Consider the following 27,948-nt stretch of genomic DNA (forward strand, 5'->3'; position numbering starts at 1 on the left):
AGAGTTCCTAGATAACAGAACGCAGCATGTCATTCTCAATGGAGAGAAGTCTTCCGAAGTGAGAGTGATTTCGGGTGTGCCGCAGGGGAGTGTCGTAGGACCGTTGCTATTCACAATATACATACATGACCCTGTATATAACATCGGAAGTTCACTGAGGCTTTTTGCGGATGATGCTGTGGTATATCGAGAGGTTGTAACAATGGAAAATTGTACTGAAATGCAGGAGGATCCGCAACGAATTGACGCATGGTGCAGGGAATGGCAACTGAATCTCAATGAAGGCAAGTGTAATGTGCTGCGAATACATAGAAAGAAAGATCCTTTATCATTTAGCTACAATATAGCAGGTCAGCAACTGGAAGCAGTTAATTCTATAAATTATCTGGGAGTAGGCATTAGGAGTGATTTAAAATGGAATGATCATATAAAGTTGATCGTCGGTAAAGCAGATGCCAGACTGAGATTCATTTGAAGAATTCTAAGGAAATGCAATCCGAAAACAAAGGAAGTAGGTTACAGCACACTTGTTCGCCCACTGCTTGAATGTTGCTCACCAGTGTGGGATCTGTACCAGATAGAAGAGATAGAGAAGATCCAACGGAGAGCAGCGCGCTTCGTTACAGGATCATTTAGTAATCGCGAAAGCGTCACAGAGATGATAGATAAACTCCAGTGGAAGACTCTGCAAGAGAGACGCTCAGTAGTTCGGTACGGGCTTTTGTTGAAGTTACGAGAACATACCTTCACCGAGGAGTCAAGCAGTATATTGCTCCTTCCTACGTATATCTCGCGAAGAGACCATGAGGATAAAATCAGAGAGATTAGAGCCCACACAGAGGAATACCGACAATCTTCCTTTCCACGAACAATACGAGACTGGAATAGAAGGGAGAACCGATAGAGGTACTCAAGTACGCGCCACCACACACCGTCAGGTGGCTTGCGGAGTATGGATGTAGATGTAGATTATTCATGCAGGGTTCATACATGAGTACAGACTCAGTATGTGCAGTATGCAGATTATTTCAAGAGGAATTTCCTGATTTTCATGTTCCTAATTGGCGTACAATTCATCGACTGGTTTGTTTGTTTGGTTTTGGGGTGCAAAATCAACTAGGGTCATATGTACCTAAGTCAAAACTGTAGAACACGACAGATAGGAGTTAAAAGCAACTACACGTCAATCCCAATCGACATAAGAGAAGACAGCTGAAAACAAGGACGTGGACAAAAGTTTATAAAATACACCACAGAGCAGGGGCGGGCAGGAATCCTGCACGTGTGCGATGCACTTGCACGTGTGCAGTTAACAGGTGTTCTGCGTGCACACAGGGGCAAGCTGGCCACCCGCTTCTCTCCACTCCCCACCATAGCGTCTCTCCACTTCTTCCTCTGTAATGCGTTTTGTTTCCTGGCTTGCTTTATTGAATGAAGGAATAAGGTTAGTAGGAGTGCTTGAAAGAAATCATGGTTTGAAAGAGTGCCTTTTACCTACGATACGTTTTATTTAATCATCACAGGTGGAGTTTACAATACGTTTAATGTCTGGAACAAAATTTCTACATAAGACAAACGCAAACAGTTACGTAAATTTTCATTACTGATGTTTGCTCTTAACCGAGTCTTATTAATTTTCATAACAGAAAAAATCTCTCACAAACGTATGTCGAGCCAAACATTGACATTATCTTCGCGGCTTCACGATGGAGACGAGGAAACTCTTGCTGTGGAAAGTCGTGATAAATATCTATTAAACGTCTTGCCAAAAGGAACTTGTCTCTCAGACGAGAATTATGCTGTAGAATCTACAGTGCAGATCTATTAATTCCATTTGCAAACTGGGATGAATATCATCTACAGAAACAGCAAATTGTGTCGAGAACTATTCAAAACCTCGGGATAAGTATGATATATCCCCAAATCGCTTGAGAAATTCCTCTTATATTGCACTAAGTACCGGAACATATTGAAATTTATTATAATGGCGTTCAATATTAAACTTCCGCTGACCTGCGAGAATACTGTCACATATTTAACATTTAGAATTTTCACGTTTTTGCACAAAGAAAAAATGATTCTCCCATTCCTTTTTAAAAGATAGCAAATCTCCACATCTCCGTTTCCTTGATTCACTCTGCATTTTCCGGTTCTACGCAGTGGTCGCTTCGCTTCAACGTCCGCAGCTTAGCCTGGCAGTACACTGCCGCAACCTGCAGGCTGTCGCCACTGTCCCGTTTGACGATTGCACGCGAGCAGCACACGTGCAGCGCCGTGTGCTCATGAGCCGCGTGCAACGTTTGCCCGCCCCTGCCATAGAGAAACAGAGGTCCAGGACTAAGAATTAAATGTCCTTGGCCTATTATTACAATGGATAAATAGTAAAATGCCATCGACAGTCCATGTGTCGTTCGCTAAAACAGCTAGTAACTCAGATGGCAAACACGAATAGAAACATAAGAGGCTAAAAAAAGAGAATTCCGTCAAGAAATGGCAGACAATTAAAAGTCGGGCACAATGTGGACAAACTGGTGGAGGAGCGCCAGCGAACAAATGACGATGGTTAAACAGACAGTGCTCAACACACAACCCAGTTAAAATGATCTCTTCTGGGGGAGAGGGCCGAGAGGAGGTTGTCCAAGCCACTGGGAGAGGCTTAATAGCCCAGAGCTGGTTCCCATGAAGGGATGACCAGTGGCGATGCCAAAATGGCACCAGCTGCTGACACGTGGCAACACAGAGAACATCTGAGGGAATATAAGAACTAGCAGAATGAGGTACGAGGACTGCAGCCTTGGCAGCAGCGTCAGCGATCTCGTTTCATTTCAGACCAACATGACCAGGAACCCACATAAACATCACAGTGGATCCATCAAGAGTGAGCTAGTGACAGATATCCTGGACCTTGTAATGGTTCTTTATTTACTTGACCATCACGGCACTCCAACCCCAGATCGCAAAAAATGTTCAAATGTGTGTGAAATCTTATGGGACTTAACTGCTTAGGTCATCAGTTCCTAAGCTTACACACTACTTAACCTAAATTATCTGAAGGACAAACACACACACCCATGCCCGAGGGAGGACTCGAACCACTGCCGGGACCCAACCCCAGTTCTCGATACCAGTAATATCGTACTACTTTTCTGCGAAGTAACAGACATATTTTTGTGACAATATTCACATTTGGTTTTATTAATGTATAGGTACTCCGATGTATCGATGTATTACAGTGATATGGTTCTTGTGCGTATTCATTTCTGTGAGACTGTCATAATCTTTAACTTACTTGTAGTCGTTTTGGCGCGAATGCCCAGAGAGTAGTCTTTGCTTCACTTTGTAGAGGTTAAGTTGTTATTTCGCTTTGTAAAAGAATAGTCAAGTCTTGTGTTTGGTTAAAATGGAAACTAAATCTATGAAGATTGATACAAAACTGTTTTCTTGATGATGTGACAATTAAGAAGAGGTATATGTGAATTTACAAGAAGTTTAATAAAAATGTGGATCGTGAACACCAAGTCAAAAATTAGTTCTATCATACCATTTTTCTGATTTGGGAATGTTTGATCACTAAGAATTTCCTGAAAAACGCATTTGTTAGGTCTTCAAATATTGCTAAAATACAGATCTGGACCTTCTAGCAGTCAAAGTGGAATCACCCTAGAATCAACAAGATGGGCCATAACAACTTCGACAAAATCTACGTGGGAATCCATTCAAGATAAATGCCAAAATTAATGACTTTTTTACAGTGACTTAATTATTTCCATCCTGATGATACCATCCACAGTAAATAACCTTGTTGTTACCTGATAAAGCGAACATATGCTGTGTGAGCAACATTATTAATCTGATTTCTAACCTACTTTGCAAATGGTGGTATTGTTAGAACCTGTTGCACTAAGGGATGGAGAGTGTGCAGCACATAGTGGCTTTGAAGGGCACTGAGAGAGTCTGAGCAGATGACGCAATTGAAAAGCCTGTGTTGCCAGATGTACTGGGTGGCCTGATACAGGGTGAAGAGCTCTGCTGCAAATACTGAGCAGCGTTCCAGAAGCCAATACTGAAAAGCAGTGGCGCCTGATGAAGGCACATCCGACACCACAGTCAGTCCATGAACCAACAGTGTACACAAAGATACTATCGCAAAGTTCTGTGCGAAGGTCATGAAACTGAAGGCGATGGGTCAAGGCTGGAGTAGTGTCCTTAGGAAGCGAATGAAGGCTAAGGTGAATACAGACTGTCACACGAAGCCCAGGTGGCGAAGCGTTCGCACCCACCAGGAAAACTGCAGGTAGCATGAAGTTACGCTGCTGGAGCAAGAGCTGAAACTGATCTCTAGGAGGTAACAGAGAAAAGGGATGCACCCCATACTGGCAATAAAAGGAGTCACTGAAGAAGGAGGCACAGGATGGGTGCCATGCATGGCAGACAAACGGCATGCATGTCTGCTGAGGAGGAAGTCACGACAGTAGGACAGCGGTAGTTCCACAGCTTCTGCATACAGACTCTCAACAGGGCTAGTGAAAAAGGCGCCAGTGGCCAAATGGGTGCACAATGGTGGATAGTATTGAGGCAATGTAAGATGGACGGACGTGCAAATACATACATGAAACACCCGTACTCTAGTTTCGAACGGACAAGGGACTGGTGCAAATGGAGGAGAGCAGTTCGATCTGCATCCTAGGAAGTACCAATGAGGATACATAGGACCCTGAGGGACCTTATACAGCGAGCTGCCAGATAAGACACGTGGGAGGGCCAAGAGAATTTCCTGTCGAGCATGAGCCCCAGGAATTTTGTAGTTTCAATGAATGTAAGAACAACAGGTCCAAGATGTACAGACGGTGGAAGACACCAATTGCCCCGCCAAAAATTCATACAAACGATTCCATCAGTGGAAAAACAAAAGCCATTGGAAATGGAAATGCCATGTGGCTAGCCCCCCCACCCCCTTCAGGTAACCATTCACCTGGTGAAAGTCTTTCGAGTTGACGCCAGTTTGGCGACATGCGTGTTGATGGGGATGAAATGATGATGATAAGGACAACACAACACCCAGTCCCTGAGTGGAGAAAATCAACCCAGATGGGAAATGAGCTCAGGCAGAGTGCAGATCCACCCCCACTGCAGGGATGCCCTGTGAGGCCTGAACAGTCACTAAGGGAGGAGACAGTGAATGTGACCCATGCCTTTCATTGTTGCATGAAGACACAGCTAGCTGATCATGCTATCGTGCAACACAGCAGCCCGTCACTGGTGCGTACCATACAGAAGCAGCAGCTGTGGATCATGGCTGGAATCCATTTCGGCTGGTGGTTAAACCCACGTGCCCAGTCTGCAGAGACAGGAAAAACCATGATCAGGGCCGCATCGACGGACATTGGTGGGGTGGCACGAGTAGGTGGAGGAGGGTGCGGGGTTGGCAACCATGGAACATCTCAGCCGGACTCTGTTCCTCCCATTGATAAAACTTGCAGGAATTCAAATGCACATCCTCTGTGGAAGAGTCGGCAACATACTTCTTCCTTTGAACCCTGAACATGTGCAAAAGACGTTCTGCTATGCTGTTAGACTGGGGCTGGAAAGAAGGCGCAGGCCGGCCGAAGTGGCCGTGCGGTTAAAGGCACTGCAGTCTGGAACCGCAAGACCGCTACGGCCGCAGGTTCGAATCCTGCCTCGGGCATGGATGTTTGTGATGTCCTTAGGTTAGTTAAGTTTAACTAGTTCTAAGTTCTAGGGGACTAATGACCTCAGCAGTTGAGTCCCATAGTGCTCAGAGCTATTTGAACCATTTTTTTTTAAAGAAGGCGCATGCCATGATTGATGCAGAAATGGTGGAAGATCTGAGATGCAAAGTGAGAACTGTTATCCGTCATGTGTACACGACAACCCTTCAATAAAAAGTTTTCGGAAGGACCAAAATCACAGTCACAGCTGACATCAAAGGCCAGTGGACAATGTATAGAAATTTGGAGAATGCATCAACAACAAACAACCAATAAACAGTGAGGAAGGATCCTGTGAAATCAATATGGGCGCATTGCCACAGACACTGCAATGCAGGCTGTGGTCAGAGCAACATCCGTGCCACTTGTTGTATAGCACACAGAGCAAGCTGTGAAAAGATGCATAATGTCACTGTCATTGTTGGTGGGGCAATGACTTGGTATGCAAGACAAGCCCCCAAAGTGCCTGGTGCAGAAGTTAAAGCACACGCTGCTGGAGGGTGACTAGGATCACAACTCTGGGTGATAACCCATCTCTAGCTAGGAGAACAATGCCCTCAAACACTGAAAGATGCTGATAAGCGCAAAATAGTTACATAAAGGATCAGAGGTCTGTCTGGTCAGCAATGATGAATAAGATGAACACTGGCACAAAAGTGGATCAGTAGCAACAGCAGCTGCAATCGAGGAGCCTATAACAGGGACCTTCCCATCGTCCATTGTGCCTCAACATCTAAGTAGAAAAGGGGCTCTTCCTGATCAAATGTAGGATCTTGCCCTATTGCAAGCCAGGACAGCGTTTAGGCGTTTGCGTGTTGTGGGGTAGGCTGAAAATTTATTTCATAGTTGTAGTGAGACAAACAAGCACAGGCTGGCACAATAGTGGATCAGTAGCAACAGCAGCTGCAATCGAAGAGCCTATAACAGGGACCTTCGCATCATACATTGTACCTCATCATCTAAGTAAAAAAGGGGCTCTTCCTGATGAAAAGTAGGATCTTGCCCCATTGCAAGCCAGGACAGCGTTTAGGCGTTTGCGTGTTGTGGGGTAGGGTGAAAATTTATTTCATAGTTGTAGCGAGACAAACAACCCCAAAAGCTTGAGACAATATGCTGCCTCATCAGGCTATGAAGTAGAAGCATTAAACAATGAAAGCAAAGGGTTGGGTTGGGTTGTTTGGGGAAGGAGACCAGACAGCGAGGCCATCGGTCTCGTCGGATTAGGGAAGGATGGGAAAGGAAGTCGGCCGTGCCCTTTCAAAGGAACCATCCCGGCATTTACCTGGAGCGATTTAGGGAAATCACGGAAAACCTAAACCAGGATGGCCGGACTCGAGATTGAACCCCGTTGTCCTCCCGAATGCGAGTCCAGTGTCTAACCACTGCGCCACCTCGCTCAGTGAAAGCAAAGGCTAGTGGTTCGTAATGAGTAGGAACTTAGACACATACAAGAAAACATGGAACTTTTTGAAAGTGTAGGCGACTGCAAGTGCTTGCTTTTCAACTTTGCAGTGGTGCCGCTGTGCAGAGTTAAGCGATTTTGACCTATGAGTTATCGGACATTTGGAGCCATCCTCACAGTGATGTGCAAGAATGCCTCTGAGAGGCGTCTGTGGCCAGGATGGAAGGTAGCCAAACAAGGAGCAGAATGTAATTTAGAGGCCACATGCTGGCGCCCACTGAAAAGGTGCATCCTTGTTGAGCAGTTTGTGGAGAGAATGGGTCAACGCAGCTGCATTGGGAATGTATTTATGATAGTAGATAATTTTCCCTAAAAGCGCTTAGAATTCTTTGATATTTGTAGAGCGAGGCAGAGTGGTGACAGCTGCGACATGACGACGAAAAGGCTATACACCATCCTGAGGAACCTCAGACCTCAAACAAACAACTGATAGCTGAAGAAAGTGGGACTTACCCAAGTCGTACTTCAACCCAGCAATATTTAAGACCAAGGACAACGAGCGTAAGTTGTTCGAATGTTCGTCTATGGATTCATCCGTCCTGTCATGACGATCTCACTGAGGTAGTTGATGCACCCTGAAATGCACATTGTCAATTGCTTCCAAAAAGAAAAAAAGCTGAAAAATCGCAGGAGTGCTACCCACACCAAACAGGTGGCGCTGATTTGGTACAACCCAAAGGTCGTGTTAGTCACAAGGACCCGTTTCGAATTCTTGTCCAATAGAACCTGCAAATAGGCTTCAGATAAATCAATTGTAGAGAAAAAAAAATTGGCCCCTGGCGAGTTTGGCCAATAACTCGTCCTGACGGGAAGCGTCTCTTAGAAAGCCTTTTTTATTTTTTATATATAAAACCACTATTTTGGTGAATATATATTTTCGTGACTTCCTGTCGTTCGTTAAAATTCTTGCAAACAGACTTCATGGGAATTAGCATTTTTAAACAATGCAGAATTTGAAAAGCTTTGAAAACTAAAACACACCAAAATTTGCAGTTTGTTTTTATTTTATGCATTTCTAAAATACCAGCACATAGTTACCTCTCTAGTGACTCACGGATTATCAAATGGTTCAAATGGCTCTGAGCACTATGGGACTCAACTGCTGAGGTCATTAGTCCCCTAGAACTTAGAACTAGTTAAACCTAACTAACCTAAGGACATCACAAACATCCATGCCCGAGGCAGGATTCGAACCTGCGACCGTAGCGGTCTTGCGGTTCCAGACTGCAGCACCTTTAACCGCACAGCCACTTCGGCCGGCTACGGATTATCCTCAGGAAGGTAGTGTTGGTTCACATGGCTCTGAGCATTATGGGACTTAACTTCTGAGGTCATCAGTCCCCTAGAACTTAGAACTACTTAAACATAACTAACCTACGGACATCACACACATTCATGCCCGCGGCAGGATTCGAACCTGCGACCGTAGCGGTCGCGCAGTACCAGACTGTGGCGCCTAGAACCGCTCGGCCACCCCGGCCGCCGAAGGTAGTATTACCATGGAGGTAAAAATAAGAGGAGTTGTCATTGCGTCACAAACTTGAAGCCGACCCAAGTGAAGATCTGCCATGTTATCTACCCCAAAACATTCTCTTCTGGTGGTTTGATTCCGTGTAGTCGTGAAGTGTTTTGATAAAAAATGCCGGCTTGCGTCACTTGCGAGTGTACTAATCGTTGTGATTGTAGTCTAAAGTTTAAACAAACCACATTTCATTCGTAAGTGGGCTTATTTAAGCGCTATTTTCTTATGTACACTTGAAATTCTGATGCACTGTTAAGCTGTACAGTATGGTCTTATTTCTGTGATTTGACTTTAGATTTCCTATCAATCCAACGCGAAGAGCTCTCTGGAGGTGAGCAATACACTTGGTTTTCATTGTTTGGTTATTCCCAAGTAACCGAAAAGTCCTGGCAAGAAATATCCTGGAAATGGGGACTAATGTTTTAAAATGCGATAATTTTATATCTAAGTAATGTAACTACATTTAGTTAATTAAATCTTCAGTAAAATGTGTTGAATACCTGTTACAGTGGTTAAATTATAAGTACTTACAGGGTTACATACTTGTTAAAGCAAAGTTCCCTGTCTATGTCCAGGTTATATAGATCATTACATTAATCATTGTGTTCTCGTGTTACCCTGTAAAGTGCTGTTATTTGCCACACTGAATGTCACTTGGGAGGTACAATTTAGAAACGAAGCAGACGTATAAACTACAATGGGCCTGACAATCTTAAATTCACTTCTTTTCCTTCGTAATTCAACGAATCTTTCACTTTGTGGCGGCAGCACCGTCCAACGCACGAAGGGCTGAACTACGGCACTGCCGACACAAGTAGGGGCAGCTGTACCGTTATGCGGAATTTCGGCAACGGTGCGTCGCACACCGGACCGCACGGGAACAAAGCTGCCATCAGTGCGAGCTAGTCGACGCGACGCGACACACGTCTCCCCAGTTCTTCCGCCGCGGACCACGTGCGTCGAGTCAACGTGACTCCGCCGTAAATGCGTACGCGCGGTCGTAAACGCAGTCGCCGTTAAATTGTCTTTCGCTTCTTCGCGGACGTTACGGCGCCTCCGGTCGCGCCAAGAGCAGAACATTCTGTGACGCGGCCTTTTGTCTCGCTCGGTCCACGCGGTCGCGCCACGGCTCGTCACTGGAGTGTACACCCTCCGGGATCGGTGACCGAGCCGTGCCGCCAGTGCAACGCGCCTATGTAGACGGACATTAGCGAAGTATATTATTTGTCATTTATTGTAACGGCAGGAAAAATAAATGTGTCCTGTCCAGAAACCGCTTTAGTCATTTATTGCCACAAAGCCTCTCCCATGAGCATAGTGCGTGGGCGCGGCGATAAATGCCGGTTCACTGCACATGAGCGACTGTAAGCGGAGATACAACACGTTCCCGCTTCAACTTTGTTGACATGACAGATGGCTTGTTTATTTCACCCCTGCATAGATCTATGAGACACCGAAGGAAACGGGGTTTGTTTCTTGCAAACTGGAATATTTAAAATTTGCATTTGACTTGAAAATACAATGAATACAAATCGGTGCCTCTAAACTGTCAATCATTGCATTTGGAGTTCTGGCTTTATCAATTATCGACACAAACACAATGAAAGTGAGTAGAAATGGATTACGAAAGCACGCTTTTCATAGTACATACTTCTCGGTTATTCGAAGTGTATAAACAAAAAGGAATTACAGTACTGCATTTCGATGATGTACTACAAGGACGCTAATAAATTGAGTTGAATTGAATTGAACTGAGGCCAGAAGCGTCATATTTTCGTGTCGTATTACTGTATCGAATACGCATTTAAGACCAGAAAAACGTTTGAAGTTCGTTCCTTATGCTTTGTTGTTAACTAAAACAGTGTAACATTTACTATATTAAACGAATATCGCGTGCACACGACAGAAATAACGAACAAGAAGCAATTGTAAACACTCGTCTGCTAATGTTTTGGGGGATCCAAGATGGCGGCAGGCCCCGCCCACTGGCTTCAAAACAATGTACAGCGTAAGTCTCTAGCGCCATCTCCCCTTATTCTACCCCCATGAGTATTACAGATTCGTAACATAATTGTATGGAAAAACACATTTCAGTTATTGCAAATTGTACTTGGAATCAGCTTTGAGTTTACCACCCCTCCTTTGAGCCTTTGAGCGATTATTCCACCCCATAATTCTACCAAGAAGAAAAAATCGTCTCATTTTTATTTTAAAAATGAAGAAGAAGTCCAGAATAAAGTTGTAATTGCTTTCAGCGTGTATGCATTTCACGCAGACCCTCCTACAATTCTCCAACCAAATCGCAATACGTCACTGTTGAGACGGATACTTTGTTTTCCACTTCAAACAAGACAACCAAAGGCTGACTTGTTCGTTTTTCAAAGAGTTATTTCTGTATTTGAGACTGATATCTCCTCCAAAACGGAAAGTTTTCTCCGAGACTTTTTGTTGCAGTCGAAGCAGCTGCAAGACAATGTTGAGTTGCCCTGTTCTTACATTAGATAGCAGCTTCTGTTTTCTCCATCGAAAAATCATCCTGTTCTTACCGAAGAAATATGCTTCTCGATCGTCATCATCCATCACATCTTCATCACTTTCAGTTTCCATCTCCAAATTAGTATCGTCCTCACTAAATACTCGAAATCAGGGCCATTATCAGAGTCTTCATCTCATAATTCACTGAGGCGTTCTTGGACACCCACATCAGCCACACATAGAAAATGTTGCATTCAACAAAAACACAACACGCAAACACTACGGTACGTCTGTGAGACCTCTCAAGGCTCAAAAATAAGAAACAAATTGCAACAACAGTGCCAGATTTCTGGCACGTGTAGCTTGTCATTCAATAGGAAGGTACACAGAGGAATCTACTTTGGCTCAAAGGGGTGTGTGAAATATCGCAACACAATAAACTGTCGCAGTCTGAGAGGCCATTCATAACAGCTAAGGGCCAGATATGGTTTGGCATCTAAGTCTTCCCAAGGTCTAAATTTAATTTGCTTTGCACAGGATAAGGGATAACAACTTTTTTCATTAATGACTCTATTAACTCAACGAGGTTATTTAACAGCTTGCATGAAACCCTGTGCTTCATTCAAAATGTTTGTTGACCATCTGCAAATCTGAAAGAATATTTTCTGCAGTGCAACACTGGTCTCTGATTCGAGTCATTTCGAAAGTTTGTGTTAAGCTCTACCCACTGGTCTGCAATTCTTGTTACCACAGGCTTTATGGACAACTACCGCGTATCACATGTGCAAGGAATTTTGAGGGGTTCTGCTCTTCATTGATTGCCTGATAAACATCACGAGTCGAAGAATGTGAAAACCAATTATGTACATGTTTCCCTAACTAACAAGTTAAGATTTCTTGGTAGCATTTCACTCGGAGTGGAATTAGCAAGTTCAATTGAATGGCATACACAGTTTTTAAGGATTAAATGCGGAAAGTCTTTTTCAGAATTTGATGGACACCATTGTTAACACATTCCCATTGTCTGTGGCTATACGCTACGGCTTGTTTAGATCTTACCTGAATTCCTCAAGCGTGTCTGTAATTGTTGTTACAATAGATTGTGCATTAAAATGCTTGAGGTTGGCTACTTTCAAAAATGTTGAAATGATGGCGTTGGTTGCAGCACTGTAGTGTATTACTGTTATTCCTAAAAATTTGATCACGCTCATATATGCTGATTCGCCAGTCTGGCCGAGCGGTTCTAGGCGCTTCAGTCCGGAACCGTGCTGCTGCTACAGTCGCAGGTTCGAATCCTCCCTCAGGCATGGATGTGTGTGATGTCCTTAGGTTAGTTATGTTTAAGGAGTTCTAAGTTCTAGGGGACTGATAACCTCAGATGTTAAGTCCCATAGTGATCAGAGCCATTTGAGCCTAGAACCGCTCGGCCACAGCGGCCGGCCACTAACCACTAGATGCAAAATTTGCACACCAGACAGGTACTTAAAATCTCCTGATTTAGTGGGAAAATCACTAACTTGGCAACACTGGGGTGCAGTGCCGTGTGCACAACTTTCATGCGGCCTCCTGTGGTCGGCCGGCACAGATGGCAGAAGTGTTTGAATGTACGCACCTGCGCATATACAGGTATGATGTACAGGTTGGGTTAAAAGGAACTTCACAACTTTGGAATGATGTATGTACAAATTTATTAAGATAACAACAACAGAATCTGTTGATGAGTCATTTTATAACAAACAACCTCTAGTTTAACATAAAAGTGTCAACTGCCATTCTGGTTCAATGTGACTACCATTTGTGATGCGGGAAGCATCCTACCAGTAACCATTTTCTTCCACCATCGTTGCAGCAAATCAGGCGTAACTTGCGCAACGGCAGCGTAGATTCGATTTTTCAGATCTGCTAAATTGTTTGGTAGGGGAGGAACATACACACGGTCTTTAACGAAACCCCAGAGAAAGAAATCCAGAGTTCGTTTCATGAAGACAAGGCACACAACGAGCACACTCTGCGCCAGTGACAGTAGCCATTTTAACTGTGCACTACGCTGGCGCTCCTGGTGGCGAAGTGGGGTACTGATGCACTGTGTGACTGTAGCGCCTAGAACCGCTCGGCCACTCCAGCCGGCCCAATGTCGGTGTTGGCGGGCCCAGGTGAGGCGTAAAGCTTTGTGTCGTGCAGTCATCTAAGGTACCCCAAGTGGGCCTTCGGCTCCGAAAGCCCGTATCGATGATGTTTCGTTGAATGGTTCGCACGGTGACACTTGTTGATGGCCGAGCATTGAAATCTGCAGCAACATGCGGAAGGGTTGCACTTTTGTTACGTTGAGCGATTCTCTTCAGTCGTCGGAGATATGATGTTTTACTGAATTCCTGATATTCGAGGTACATTCGTGAAATGGGCGTACAGGAAAATCACCACTTCATCACTACCTCGGAGATGCTGTGTCCCACCGCTTGTTCACCGACTATAACACCACTTTCAAACTCACTTAAATCGTGATAACCTGCCATTGTAGCAGCAGTAACCTATCAAACAACTGCGCCAGACACTTGTTGTCTTTTATAGGCATTGCTTGCCGCAGCTCCGTATTCTTTCTGTTTACACATCTCTGTATTTGAATACGTATGCCTATACCAGTTTCTTTGGCGCTTCACGTGTAGTATTAACGTACCGAAATCAGCGTTGGAAAGATACAAGTTAAGTATAATCCCAAATGCAGAGTTGACCGATCAGATGGAAAATTCAAAAACGTGTTCACTACAGAATACAATCAGATGGGTTGGTAGCGTACATGTAGTCAATGGAGAGCAGACTCGTAAGTACAACGATGAAACATACCATAGTTAGATCATTAGCCTATTGGGTAACAGTCCTACCACATAGATTTGACAAAGAAAGTTGTCTGGTTGGGCAGGACTTCGTTACAGCACTTATTACTAGGAATCCTACGTCTGTACACACGCCAAAATGTACAGCTGGTGCAACAATGACGGTATTAGGCAACAGTAATAGTAACTTTCTATTAAGCATTAAAATAATAATACATATTTCAAAATGACATTGAAGTACCGTTAGCGACTTTTTTAAAGATTCCATATTTCTTAGTCTAAACTGATTATTAAAAGAAATCTTTACTTCTTAGTTTTAAGACGATATTCCTAGTAATTTAAACATTCATGCAACGATTTCACAAAAAAATACCGTAATCCATCCTATGCCGTGGGTGGGGTAGAACGGGAAATATACAAGCCTTTCTTTGAAAAATGCAAAAAAGGACATAAAATACAGTTTCAAGAGATTTTCATGTAAGGTACGTTATGTTACACTACAAGGTGATTTTTTATACCTTTAAGAAGTGTTTTCTTGTGTCCCCGTATTTTACAAACAATTTGTAAACATTAAATATTCCATTCTGCCCCCCAGTTCCCCCATATGGTAATTCGGCATATTTTGGCTTCTGTTCTTCTATTATGTATCTAAGTGTTTGGTGTTTTAGTCGAAATGTTTACCTCCTGATTTCCACAGAGTCTTTGTCAAATAATTGCGTAAGCATTTACGCACAAGCGTCTATAAAGGCTTGTGGCCGCGAAAGAGGAAGGCATGTGAATGTGAATACAATATACTGATACGAAGATACAAAAAGTAAACACATTACCTGCTGTTATGCAGCGTGTACAGTTCGTTAGTTGTAAGTTGGACGATGCACGTATTTAACCACACTGAATACCGAAAGAATAGGCTAATGGGAAACGGAGATGGTATATTTGTCACAATAGACAAGAAACTCAAATGCACCGTGACAGAAATTGAAGCTGCATGTGGGATTGTTTGGGCAAGACTTAGTATCAAGGGTAGTCATCAAATTGTTATTGGATCCAGAAAGCCTTAGACCTCCTGTACGCAAGTTCACTAATCATAATGTAATCATCGGAGGAAACTTTAATCGTCCATCAGTCAACTGCGATAGTTACAGTTTTGTTAGCGTTGTGAGTGGCAAGACATCCTGTGAATTAATACTAAATTCATTCTCTGAGAACAGATAGGTGCGAACCCCACTCATGATGGAAGTAATATGTTAGGTCTAGTGCCAATATGTAGACCTGACCGTTTCATGGATGTTTACATCAGAAGTGGTATCAGTTACACGAGGCAGTCACAGCAACAATGAATACCGTAATACAAAGGACAGCTAAAAAAAGTAGAAAGATTTATATGTTCAGCAAACTAGACGAAGGAGTTGAGTTATATCTCACTGTGGAGCTTGATACTTTTAGCTCAGAATAGGAGCATGGCTCAGGTTCAGAAGAATAGTTGACCATGCACAGGACATACATGTACCCAGTAGAATAGCTCATGATGGGAAGAACCCATCATGGTATACCATCACTGTAAGGAAACTTCTAAAAGACAGAGACTCCTGCAAAATATATGTGTAACAAAGCCTAGGGCTATAGATAGAGATAAGCTGAAGGAAATGTGTATGACTGTCAGGAGAACAATGCGTGAAGCCTTCAGTGACTATCGTAGCATAATATTGTTAAAATATTTTTCACACACCTCACGAAATTCTGGTCTTATGTAAAGGCTGTTTATGCCACCAAAATTAGTGTCCTGTCACTCACGAACGGGACAGGAACTGCAGTTGAGAGTAGGAAAACAGAAGTACGGATGCTTAGTTCTGTTTTCGAGTCTTCATTATAACGGAAAAGCCAGGTGTGTTGCTCCAGTTTAATTGTCACACCATGGAAAAGATGAGTGAAATAAACATTAGTGTCACTGGCGTGGCGAAACAGCTGCGATTGTTAAACCAGCACAAAGCCCTAGGGCCTGATTCCTATCAGGTTCTATACCTAGTATAGAGCTCAGTTAACTATAATGTATCATAGATCCACGAACAAAACACCGTACCCAGGACAGGTCACACTCGTCTACAAGAAGGGTAACAGATATGATCCAATATCCTTGATGCTCATTTGTTGTAGAATCTTAGAACATATTCTGAGCTCAAACGTTATGAGGTATTTCGAACAGGATTACCTCCCTCATGTCAGCCAGCATGGATTCCGAAAACATCGATCGTCAGAAATCCAACTCACACTTGTCTCACATGACATACTGAAAACCATGGATCAAGGTAGTCAGGTAGAGGCAGTATTTCTCGATTTCCGAAAGACTCAGTAGCACACATACACTTACTATCAAACATATGATCATATAGGGTATCAAGTGAAATTTGTAACTGGACTGAGGATTTTTAACAGGCAGAACACAGCAAGCTATTTTGCATGGAGAGGCATTGACATGTGTATAAGTGACATCGGGTTTGGTGCAGGAAAGTGTGTTGCTGTTAGTGTTGTGTACAGGGTGTCCCAAAAAGAATGACCCGATTTTAAAATAGAATTATTTATTAGGAAGAAGGACTTAACACCAACAAATTGCATACTAAATTACTCAGAAAAGACAGAAGTTTATAAAAATCCACCATAATTGTTCAATATGTCCTCCATTGGCTGCACGGACGACATCTAGCCGATAGCCGAATTCATTCCAAACTGAGCATAAGGCGTCTTCTGTCACTGAAGCTACAGCAGCTGATATTCTGGTTTTTAGTTCATCAATGTCACGAGGTAAGGGAGGAACGTAAACACATCGTTTAACATATCCCCACAGGAAGAAATCACATGGTGCTAAGTCAGGGGACCTAGGAGGCCAATAGTGCAAAGCCTGGTCTCACAGTCCTGTACGCCCTATCCAACGTTGAGGCACGTTGGCATTGAGGAAAGTGCACACATTGTTGTGCCAGTGCAGTGGCGCTCCAGCTTGCTGATAGAGGAAATTATCAGAGTCAAGTTGTGGGAATAACCCGTTCTGTAGCATTGCAAGATATGATTCTCCTGTTACGGTTTCTTCCTCAAAAAAGTAGGGCCCATAAACCTTGCTTTGCGAAACAGCACAAAAAACATTCAGTTTTGGTGAATCACTTCGTGTTCAATTGTTTCATGAGGATTTTCGAGCCCCCATACAAGCACATTATGAAGTGAACCTTATTGCTAATATGGAAAGTTGCCTCACCGCTGAATTTCAACCGTCACAAAAATTTTATCATCTTCCGTGTCCTCTAGAGTAGCATTGCTAAAGTCCACTCACTTCACTTTGCCAATATGTCGAAGAGCTTTTACCAGTTGTAATCGGTATGGTTTGAGGGCTAAACGACACTGTAACACACGCCACACTGTCATGCACGGTAACGGAAGTTCTCAGTTAGCACGATGCGTAGCCTTGCGTGAGCTCTGCTCAAATGCTCCTCAGATTTTTTCCACTGTTTCTTCAGGAATGCATGGCTGTCCAGGACTTTTGCCTTTACAGAGGCACCTTGTATCTTCAAACTGTTTATACCACTGTCGAATGTTCTTTGGTGATGGTGGTTTAGCACGAAATCGAATATGAAACGCCTGCACTGATTGAGTACGACTAAATTCAACAACACAATACGCTTCCTGTTGCACAGACGCCATATTGCGCGAGACTGGCTACACACTTCAGGTCAGCGCTCGTAGGGACATCTAGCGGATTTTTTCTGAAACTCTAGACCACGCCGATTACATCTAGCGCTGTTTCAGTTACCTAGTGACATTTGATATTAAAATCAGGTCATTCTTTTTTGGACACCCTGTATTAACAATCTTACGAACAATATTAATATAACCTCAGACTTTTTGCAAAGGATGCAGTTATCTATAATGAGGTACATCTGAAACAAGATGCACAAATATTCATTCAGATCTTGATGAGATTTCAAATTCGTGCAGAGATTAACAACTTGTTTTAAATCTTGAGAAATGTAAAATTGTCACTTGTCAATATATAACAGTGTATTACTACACTACTATAACATCAATGAGTCACAGTTCAACTCATACAAGTACCTGGGTGTAACAATTTATACGAATATTTCATTGGTAGAATAGTAGGGGAATGCAATCAGTCTACAGAGGCGGTTGCTTACAAGACACCCGTGCAACCCATCCTAGAATACTGCTTAAGTGTGTGGGCCCCTTTCCAGATAAGGCAAAGGTAGCACAAATAGTCACAGGTTAGTTTGACCCTTTGGAGAGTTACAGAGATGTTGAAAGAACTGGACTGGAAGACTCTTGAAGATAGACGTTATCTATCCCGAGAAAGCCTAGTTACAGCGTTTCAAGACAAGGCTTTAAATGATGACCCTAGGAATATAGTACAACTGCGGACGTATAACTCCGTTAGGGATCGTATCGACAAGGTTAGATTATTCACACCACGCACAGAGGCATTTTTAACATACGTTCTTCCCGCGCTCCATACGTGAATGGAACGGGAAAAAGCCCTAATGACTGTTACAATGGGATGTACCCTCCGCCATGTACTTCATAGTGGTTTGCGGAGTACAGTGTGGATGTAGATGCGAAAGTGGATTTGCGGGAAGATGAGGAAGCGGGCCGAGAAAGCCCGGCCCCACACTGACCGCCACGGGGTGTGAGGAACCGTGCTCCGCCTGGAACTTAAGGAGGCCCTCACACGCGCTATGCCTATTGAACAATACTGAGTACTGCATAATAATACTGACCGTCTAAGAGCGGAATTGAGAATATACTGAAGGAGACTGCAGTTCTTTAAAAACATTCACGCTCACTGAATATCTTCTACATCTACATGGATTCTCCGAAAGTCACCGTACAGTGCGTGGCAGGGCGTACCCAGTACCACCACTAGTCATTTCCCTTCCTTTTCCACTCGCAAATAGAGCGAGGGAAAAACTACTGTCAATATGCCTCCGTATCAGCTCTAAGTTCTCGTATCTTAACCTTCGTGGTTCTTAGGCGCAATATATGTTGGCAGCAGCAGAATCGTTCTGCAGTCAGCTTCAAATGCCGGTTCTCTAAATTTTCTCAATATCGTTCCTCTAAAATAAAATCACCATCCCTCCACGGATTCCATTTGAGTTTCTGAAACATCTGCATAATACTCACGTCTTGTTCGAACCTACTGCTAACAAATCTAGCAGCACCCCTCTGAATCGCTTCGACGTCTTCCATTACTCCAACCACATGCGGATCGCAAACACTCGAGCAGTACTCAAGAATAGGCGGCACCAGCACCCTACATGCGGTCTCCTTTATAGATGAACCACACTTTCCTAAAATGCTCCCAATAAATTGACCATTTACCTTACCTACCACAGTCCTCACATGCTCGTTCTATTTCATACCACTTTGCAGCGTTACGGCCAGATATTTTAACGACATGACTGTGTCAAGCAGGACACTACTAATGCTGTAGCCGAACATTACAGGTTTGTTTTTTCTACACGACCGCATTAACTTAGATTTTACACCAGGAAATGAAGACAACAGAAGAGATTCTAACCAATGACCTGTCTGCATTACTTCAAAATCTGGAGATTCCGACCTAGTGTGAGTAAAACAGAAGTGTGTTGCTTCCATTTAAATAATCGGTTGGCGTACCTAAAACTGGAAGTAAGTTTCAGAGGCAGAATTCTTCGTCATAATTGGAACCGAAAATATCTCGGTGTCGTGCTGGATCGTACACTATGCTTCACAACACCTTCAAAAGTTGAGGACTCGAAACAACATCGTCCATAAGCTATGCGGAACTACCTGGGGATCTTCAGCAACCACCCTGCGATCTTCAGCTCTGGGCTTGGTGTACTCAAGTATTGTGCACCTGTTTGGATGAACAATCATCATACAAGGCTTGTAGAACCCAACTGAATACGGCAATGGCATAATATCCGGCGCAATCAGAGCCACTCCAGTTTATAGGCTCCCACTGTTAACCGGTATAATGCCTCCTGATCTACGCATATGTACTGCCCTTACGAGAGAATTCCACAAGATCTCCACGAATTCTAACCTACCCATGCATAGCGACCTGCACTTTTAGATCGTAAGAGACTGAAATCACGCCATACAACTCTGTGCGATGCTGCTGACATGGTTGCTAAGGATTTCAAACTCCTTGAAGAATGGAAAGGTCGGCGGGAAGCAGTGACAGATGTGCGCCTGCATAATATCTTCTCACGTGCTAAAGTTCCAAGTGGATTCGACCTACCACACACAAGACATGGACTGCTCTCAACAGAATCCGTAGCGGCCATGGCCGATGCAGGGATGCTCTCTTTAAGAGGAAGAAGCTACCTGATCCAGCCTGTGACTGCAGGGCTTCATACCAGACTGTTCACCACATTGTCAGTGAATGCAGGATTCGAGCCTATCACAGTGCCAAAGAGGACTTCCTGCTAGCAACTGCAGATACAGTGCGCTGGATTGAAGGACTGAATGTTCAGTCATAAAGCCAAACTTAGGTTTCTTGTGTGTCAATATGTACATATGTATATGTAATTTAATTCTGTGATGTGTCTGTATTAGTCACTACGATAAATAAGGAAATACATTTTTCTACATTTAGAGCTAGCTACCATTCATCATATCGACTAGAAATTTTGTCTGTCATCTTGTATCCTCCTACACTCACTCAACTTCGACACCTTACCGTACACAACAGCATCATCAGCGAACAGCCGCAGATTTCTGCCCACTCTATTCGCCAATTCATTTATGTATATAGAGAACAACAGTGGTCCTATGGAACTTCCTTGGGGCACTCCTGACAATACCCTTGTCTATGATGAACACTCGCAGTCGATGACAACATACTGGTTTCTATAACTTAAGAGGTCTTCCAGCCTCTCACATACCTGTGAACCTATTCCATAATTATACTCGTACCTCCGTTCACAGCCTGCAGTGGGCACCGTGTCAAATGCTTTCCGCAAATCTAGAAATGTGGAATGTGCAGGCATGTGAAAAAAGAGGAAGCTGAATTTCGCACGAGCGACGCTTCCTAAAAGTATTCTAATCTTCTCGGTCTCAAGAAAATTTATTACATTCGAACCGAGAGTATGTTCAAGGATTTTTCAGGAAACCGATATTAGCTATATTGGTCTGTAATTGTGCGAGTTCGTTATTTCACCCTTCTTAAGTGTAGGAGTCACTTGCGCTTTTTGCCAGTCACTTTGGAGTTACAGCTGGGCGAGAGATTCGCGATAAATGCTAGCTAGGTAAGGGAGCAATACCATAAAGTACTGTTTGTAAAACAAAGTTGGGATTCAATCGGGACCTGTGACTTATTTGCTTTCAACTCTTTCAGTTGTTTCTCTACACCAGGGATGTTTATTACTTTGTCGTCCAGATGGGAGTCCGTTCGATGATCAAACAACGGCACGTTTGTCCGGCTTTCTGTGTGAACAATTTCTTGAACGCAAAATTTAAAACTTTTACTTTCGTTTTGTTATCTTCAACTAACACACCAGACCGGTCAACGAGCGACCGGACGAAAGCCTTAGATCCGCTTAGTGATTTTACATGGAACCAGAATTTTCTCGGGTTCTCCGGTAAATCTTTTGCTAAGGTATGACGGTGGTAGTTGTATACTTCGCACATATATCATTTCACAGAAGCACGAATATCTGCTAACCTTTACTTATCGTCATTTGCGCTTTCTGTTTTGAATCGAGAACGCAACAGCCTCTGCTTCCTCAGCATTTTCCAAATTTCGTTATTAAACCATGGTGGGTCTTTTCCATCCTTTAATCCACTTACTAGACACATAATGCTCTAGACCACGATTTACAATCTGCTTAAACTTTGCTGATAATTCATCTACGTTCAACTTACTGGAACTAAGTGATTCACTTCACTGTCTAAGTGAGATCCTAACGACTGCTTATCTGCTCTTTCTTTCAGAAACACTATCCTACCCTTCTTGACTGATTTATTGCCTTTCGTGACAGCATTGCTATAATAGCGCTATGATCGCTAATCCCTGTTTCTATACTGACGTTTTCGATAAGGTCCCGCCTATTTGTAGCTGAATATACAGTTGTTGCTGCCGAGACTTCATTTCCAGACGTGTAAACAACTGATACAGCGACGCCATATGAATATGAATGCACCAGTAAAGACAGATGAAAGGAATCATCTGTTGAAGTGCATTCAGGTAGGTAGTTTGATGAGATATTTAGTACTTAGTCAGTAATTATCTGTAGAAACATTTGGCAGAAGTGTTTAAGTGCATCGAAATTATATTTCAACGCTTTTTTTCGTGTGTTCCACTTCAACAAGAAAAAGGACAGGCGAAGGAGAGAACATAGACACGGACATCGAATGACTAAAATAACAGGCCATCGAAGATCGGTAGAATTTAGTTCCCATTATGAATATTGGCACGATGGCACGTTGCTCCGTACAAAATTCGTTATACAACGACCAGTCACCGAGAGACTTTCAACCCACCTTTGTTTTTATTTTCCTTTCATAAATCTGATGGTAAGTTCAATTCGAAACCAGTTATTTGATCAAACAAATGAAGTATACGATTAACACAGAAAATTCTTCAGCTTACACTGACTGTTGGTAGTCTTGTTGGGTTCGTAGCCGGATCTTCAGGTTAACACAATGTTTCGATGGCCCATCTGGCTGTCATCTTCAGGTGAGGTGCTGCTGTTTGTCAGTCTCGTCAAACTGATGCCTTCGCCCCTTTCAAGGCCAGCAGAGACTACTCGGCGCATGCGCAGAGTGCCGTCAGTGCTTTCCTCGCTGCAAAGGATACGAGCAACATCTGCGGTGGTGACCCCAAACAAAAACAAATAGGTGAATATCTCAACAGGGACTGTTAGACCAGCTTAAGTAAAAATGTCTGTTAGATTTGAGATCACTTGGTCACTACTGCCAAGATTAGGTATTTTGTGTATGTCAAATTTATTAAAAGTGCATGACTAGGTTTCGTTCTGAGAGTGTATTAATTCTGTAGATATTAGCTGTTTACAATAATGTATTCACCTATTTTGACAATCTCCTGAGAAATTTTCAGTGTAGTGAGTGTTATATTCGGATGTTTTATATTTTTTATGTTATACTTTCTGAATTGTTCCACACTCACGAGAACCATCTCATTTTGGGTCTACAGAACGAAGAATGTCATAATGCAGAGTTCCACAACTTACTCATGGGATAGCCCTTGCACGTCCATAATAATAAGATTATCAGCAACTTCTGTTATCAATGGATTTCTTGGGAACATAGTCAGAACCATACGAAGCTGATACTGCACTTGTAACAGAATTGACAACCCTGCAAACGCCGCCCCCCCCCCCCCCCCCCACCTTCTTCCTCAATCCATGAAACTACACTACTGGCCATTAAAATTGCTACACCAATAAGAAATGCAGATGATAAACGGGTATTCATTGGACAAATATATTAAACTAGAACTGACATGTGATTACATTTTCACGCAATTTGGGTGTATGTATCCTGATAAATCGGTACCCAGAACAACCACCTCTGGCCGTAATAACGCCCTTGATACGCCTGGGCATTGAGTCAAACAGAGCTTGGATGGCGTGTGCAGGTACAGCTGCCCATGCAGCTTCAACACGATACCACAGTTCATCAAGAGTAGTGACTGGCGTATTGTGACGACCCAGTTGCTCGGCCACCATTGACCAGACGTTTTCAATTAGTGAGAGATCTGGAGAATGTGCTGGCCAGGGCAGCAGTCGAACATTTTCTGTATCCAGAAAGGCACGTACAGGACCTGCAACATGTGGTCGTGCATTGTCCTTGCTGAAACGTAGGGTTTTGCAGGGATCGAATGAAGGGTAGAGCCACGGGTCGTAACACATCTGAAATGTAACGTCCACTGTTCAAAGTGCCGTCAGTGAGAACAAGAGGTGACCGAGATGTGTAACCAATGGCACCCCATACCATCACGCCGGGTGATACGCCAGTATGGTAATGACGAATACACGCTTCCAATGTGCGTTCATCGCGATGTCATGATCATGATGCTGCAAACAGAACCTGAATTCATCCGAAAAAATGACGTTTTGCCATTCGTGCATGCAGGTTCGTCGTTGAGTACACCATCGCAAGCGCTCCTGTCTGTGATGCAGCGTCAAGGGTAACCGCAGCCATGGTCTCATACCTGATAGTCCATGCTGGTGCAGACGTCGTCGAACTGTTCGTGCAGATGGTTGTTGTCCTGCAAACATCCCCATCTGTTGACTCAGGGATCGAGACGTGGCTGCACGATCCGTTAGGGCCATGCGGATAAGATGCCTGTCATCTCGACTGCTAGTGAAAAGTCGCCGTTGGGATCCAGCACGGCGTTCCGTATTGCCCTCCTGAACCCACCGATTCGATATTCTGCTAACAGTCATTGGATCTCGACCAACGCGAGCAGCAATGTCGCGATACGATAAACCGCAATCGCGATAGACTACAACCCGACCTTTATCAAAATCGGAAACGTGATATTACGCATTTCTCCTCCTTACACAAGGCATCACAAAAACGTTTCACCAGGCAACGCCGGTCAACTGCTGTTTGTGTATGAAATCGGTTGGAAACTTTCCTCATGTTAGCACGTTGTAGGTGTCGCAACCGGCGCCAACCTTGTGTGAATGCTCTGAAAAGCTAATCATTTGCATATCACAGCATCTCCTCTCCTTCCTGTTGGTTAAATTTCGCGTCTGTAGCACGTCATCTTCGTGTATTTTCATATGCAAATGTACCACATTTTATAAGCAGGATTAGTAAAAACTATGCATTATTGAAAAAATTACTTACATCAATTGTGTATGTTGATGAAAATATGCCAGATAAGAAAATGAATGTATCAAAAACTGTATAAACTTTCTAAAAATTGTAATTAAAACAAAATCTATTCCTTATTGTTTGCGGCAGCTTAGTATGCATTGGCTTTGTATTTTGACCATTCCTTTTTTGTCAGATTCCGTGTCCTGTATCATTTCGAATGTATCCCATATGCCACTTTCCTTACTACATAAGAAATGTATCGGCTACCGTCGAAATTACTAGATATGTGAACGAATGATGAAAGTGTTGTGTATCCAGCGGCATCCCAAACCTTCACGCCAGGCGCTGCCCAACTTGACGATGAAGGATGCAATATGGCAACGTTCGTTCTACTCGGAGACTCCACACACGGACAATCCGTCGTGACGCTGTTTGAAAAGACGACGCAGTGCCGCTTCTTTCACCACCGTTGTCGTTGCACACGTGACTGTCACCTGCCGTGTCAAGGGAGCCACAAAAACGGGTCTGGTCCCCTTGTCGGCCAAATAGTATGATGATGATTTCTTAGCTCAACAGGATTAGAACTGGATGCGTTCAGCTAGAAACACTGCACTGGCAAGCATTGACCAAGTGAACTGTGATGCTGTCCCTCGAGTTACTGAAACGAGAGTATCGCCATCAGCTCTGGCGTCTTTCCTGAGGTGAAGTCGTCCTTGGCCCGAAGATTAGTTTCAACATCCCTGTGCTTTGCTATGCAGGGGAGGTGATGCATCTCTTTCCTCCTACTACCTGTCAATTGACTTACACAGTCCATTATTGGTAGGGTGACCATATTTTCTTCGGACAAAAGTTGGACTTTCATACATTTTCTTGGCCAAAAAGTGGGACAATTTTTATTTCTCGTTAAATATCACTCTTAATGCTAACATTTCTTCTTCCTCTTCAAATATAGCCTTCACTGATATTTGTGTGTGTGTGCGTGTGTACAAAACCAAAACAAGGATGGAAAAACTGGAAAGAAGTACAGTTCAAGTTTTCAGAAATTTACTTATTAAGGAATGTAACATTTATAACACAGAATGTAGAAAGACATGCAGTAACAACACTACAAAAAAGTTCTTAGTGAACACAAGGAATTTATGGTTTTGTGGATTCCACACTGCAATAATATTTCTTTGAAGATAAAATTTCATTCAGCAACTCAGGTTTGCCTAATAGATATGAATAGAAGTCAGAGCAACTGTATTTACTGAAGTTTAAACAGGTCAGTAAAATACACTTAACGCTCCTCACCGTAAATCTATTCCTCTCATCTGTCCACTGTGACGATAGTAAGCTGAAAACTCTTTGACATTTGCATTGTGGGCAGGGAGTGAAAAGAAGTACTGCGCTATATTAAGCGATTCTCTGAACTGTTCATTACACTGGCAAGATCTGAAAAACCTACACCATTTTTCATGTGCCATCAACCGATTGCCGGCCGGAGGGCCGTGCGGTTCTAGGCGCTACAGTCTGGAACCGAGCGACCGCTACGGTCGCAGGTTCGAATCCTGCCTCGAGCATGGATGTGTGTGATGTCCTTAGGTTAGTTAGGTTTAATTAGTTCTAAGTTCTAGGCGACTGATGACCTCAGAAGTTAAGTCGCATAGTACTCAGAGCCATTTGAACCATCAACTGATTCCATTGTTCAGTGTCTGTTTACACTTGTTGTTTTACAAATGACTGTATATGAACTATTTCATCAAATAAGAGGCTTTCATTTACTAAAGTGCCCTTTTCGTTTATCCACATTAAAGTATTTCCAACCACTGACCATTCTGGTGGTTCTGTGAGCATCATCCATGAGAGTACAGAAAACTCAGTTATTCCCTGTAACCTTGAGGATAAATAGTCTACTGAAGCATCATAAAACGTTGATACTGCTATGTCAAATTTCTTAACGGACTGGTCATCACAATCATTAAGCAGTTTTTTTACACTTAGTGGTACAAAATGTTCATGTTTCCTTGAATTTAGATTTGTCAAAGCTTTATTTTAGACTGCTAATACTTCACATATGGAATTATTCTGTTTCTCAATGCTCAGAATGGATTGTAGGAAAAAAAGTAAATAACATTCATTTATAGGATCACTGAAAAAACTCTAAGATTGCAGGGCACTTTGAGTTAAACTGTGACAAAAAGCAAGATTTCAAAGGTTCATACATTTTCAAGATCCTTTCTATGGCTGGCAACAATGAAAGCCACCTTGTTTTGGAAAAGGAAAGTAAATTTTTGTAAGTGACACCAACAAATTCACAGAATTCAGTGAGTTCTGCAACACGAATAGAAAAAATACGAAAATAGTTGTACAACTTCATGACAATGTAGTCAATGTCAACAGGTAAAACATCACAAGCACTTTGAAGCGTGTTATGAACAACATGTGCTGGACAACCTATGCCAACAATGTTAGAGTTTTTTAATTTTTCTTTCAGATGTGTGAAAACATAATTACCCTCTTTCTTCATTAACCCCCCAAAATTACAGTTAGTATTGTCTGCACCAAATGCAGCACACTTTGAGATGATACTGAATGACTGTATAACATGAGAAAGATAATTGGAAATTGTTTCGGACTTTTCGTTCTGCAATTCATCAAGATCAAGCAATTTCGTCTGCAGTCCACCCTCACTTAGAGAAAAATACTGAACTATCACAGGAAAAATTTTCTGATGCCCATGGTTGCTAGCATCAGTAGATATTGAAAAGTATTTTACACTGTTTACAGCAGTTATTATCTGTTTCTGGGAATGCGGAGCTATAACATTGTTGATAATTGCTTCACACTTTGTTCTTCCACAGGAAACATTTTCTGCAACCTTAGAATCAGGAATTTTTTTTTGTTTAGTTGAACACTGCAGTCATTAGAACGATGGCTTTGGTGGTGTTTAACAACATGGAATGACAGGGTTCCTTCTGCTGCAGCTAGGTTTTTCTGTTCTGTGTATTTGAAGTTACAAAATATCTCGTCATTTTTTGCGAGGAACCTGCCGTTCGAAGATTCTTCCTGTGTTTCTCTGATTCCATATGATGCTTGAGATCTGCAGCACCACCATGA

The sequence above is a fragment of the Schistocerca americana genome, chromosome 4 (genome assembly GCF_021461395.2).
Source record: "Schistocerca americana isolate TAMUIC-IGC-003095 chromosome 4, iqSchAmer2.1, whole genome shotgun sequence".
Classification (NCBI taxonomy): Eukaryota; Metazoa; Arthropoda; class Insecta; order Orthoptera; family Acrididae; genus Schistocerca; species Schistocerca americana.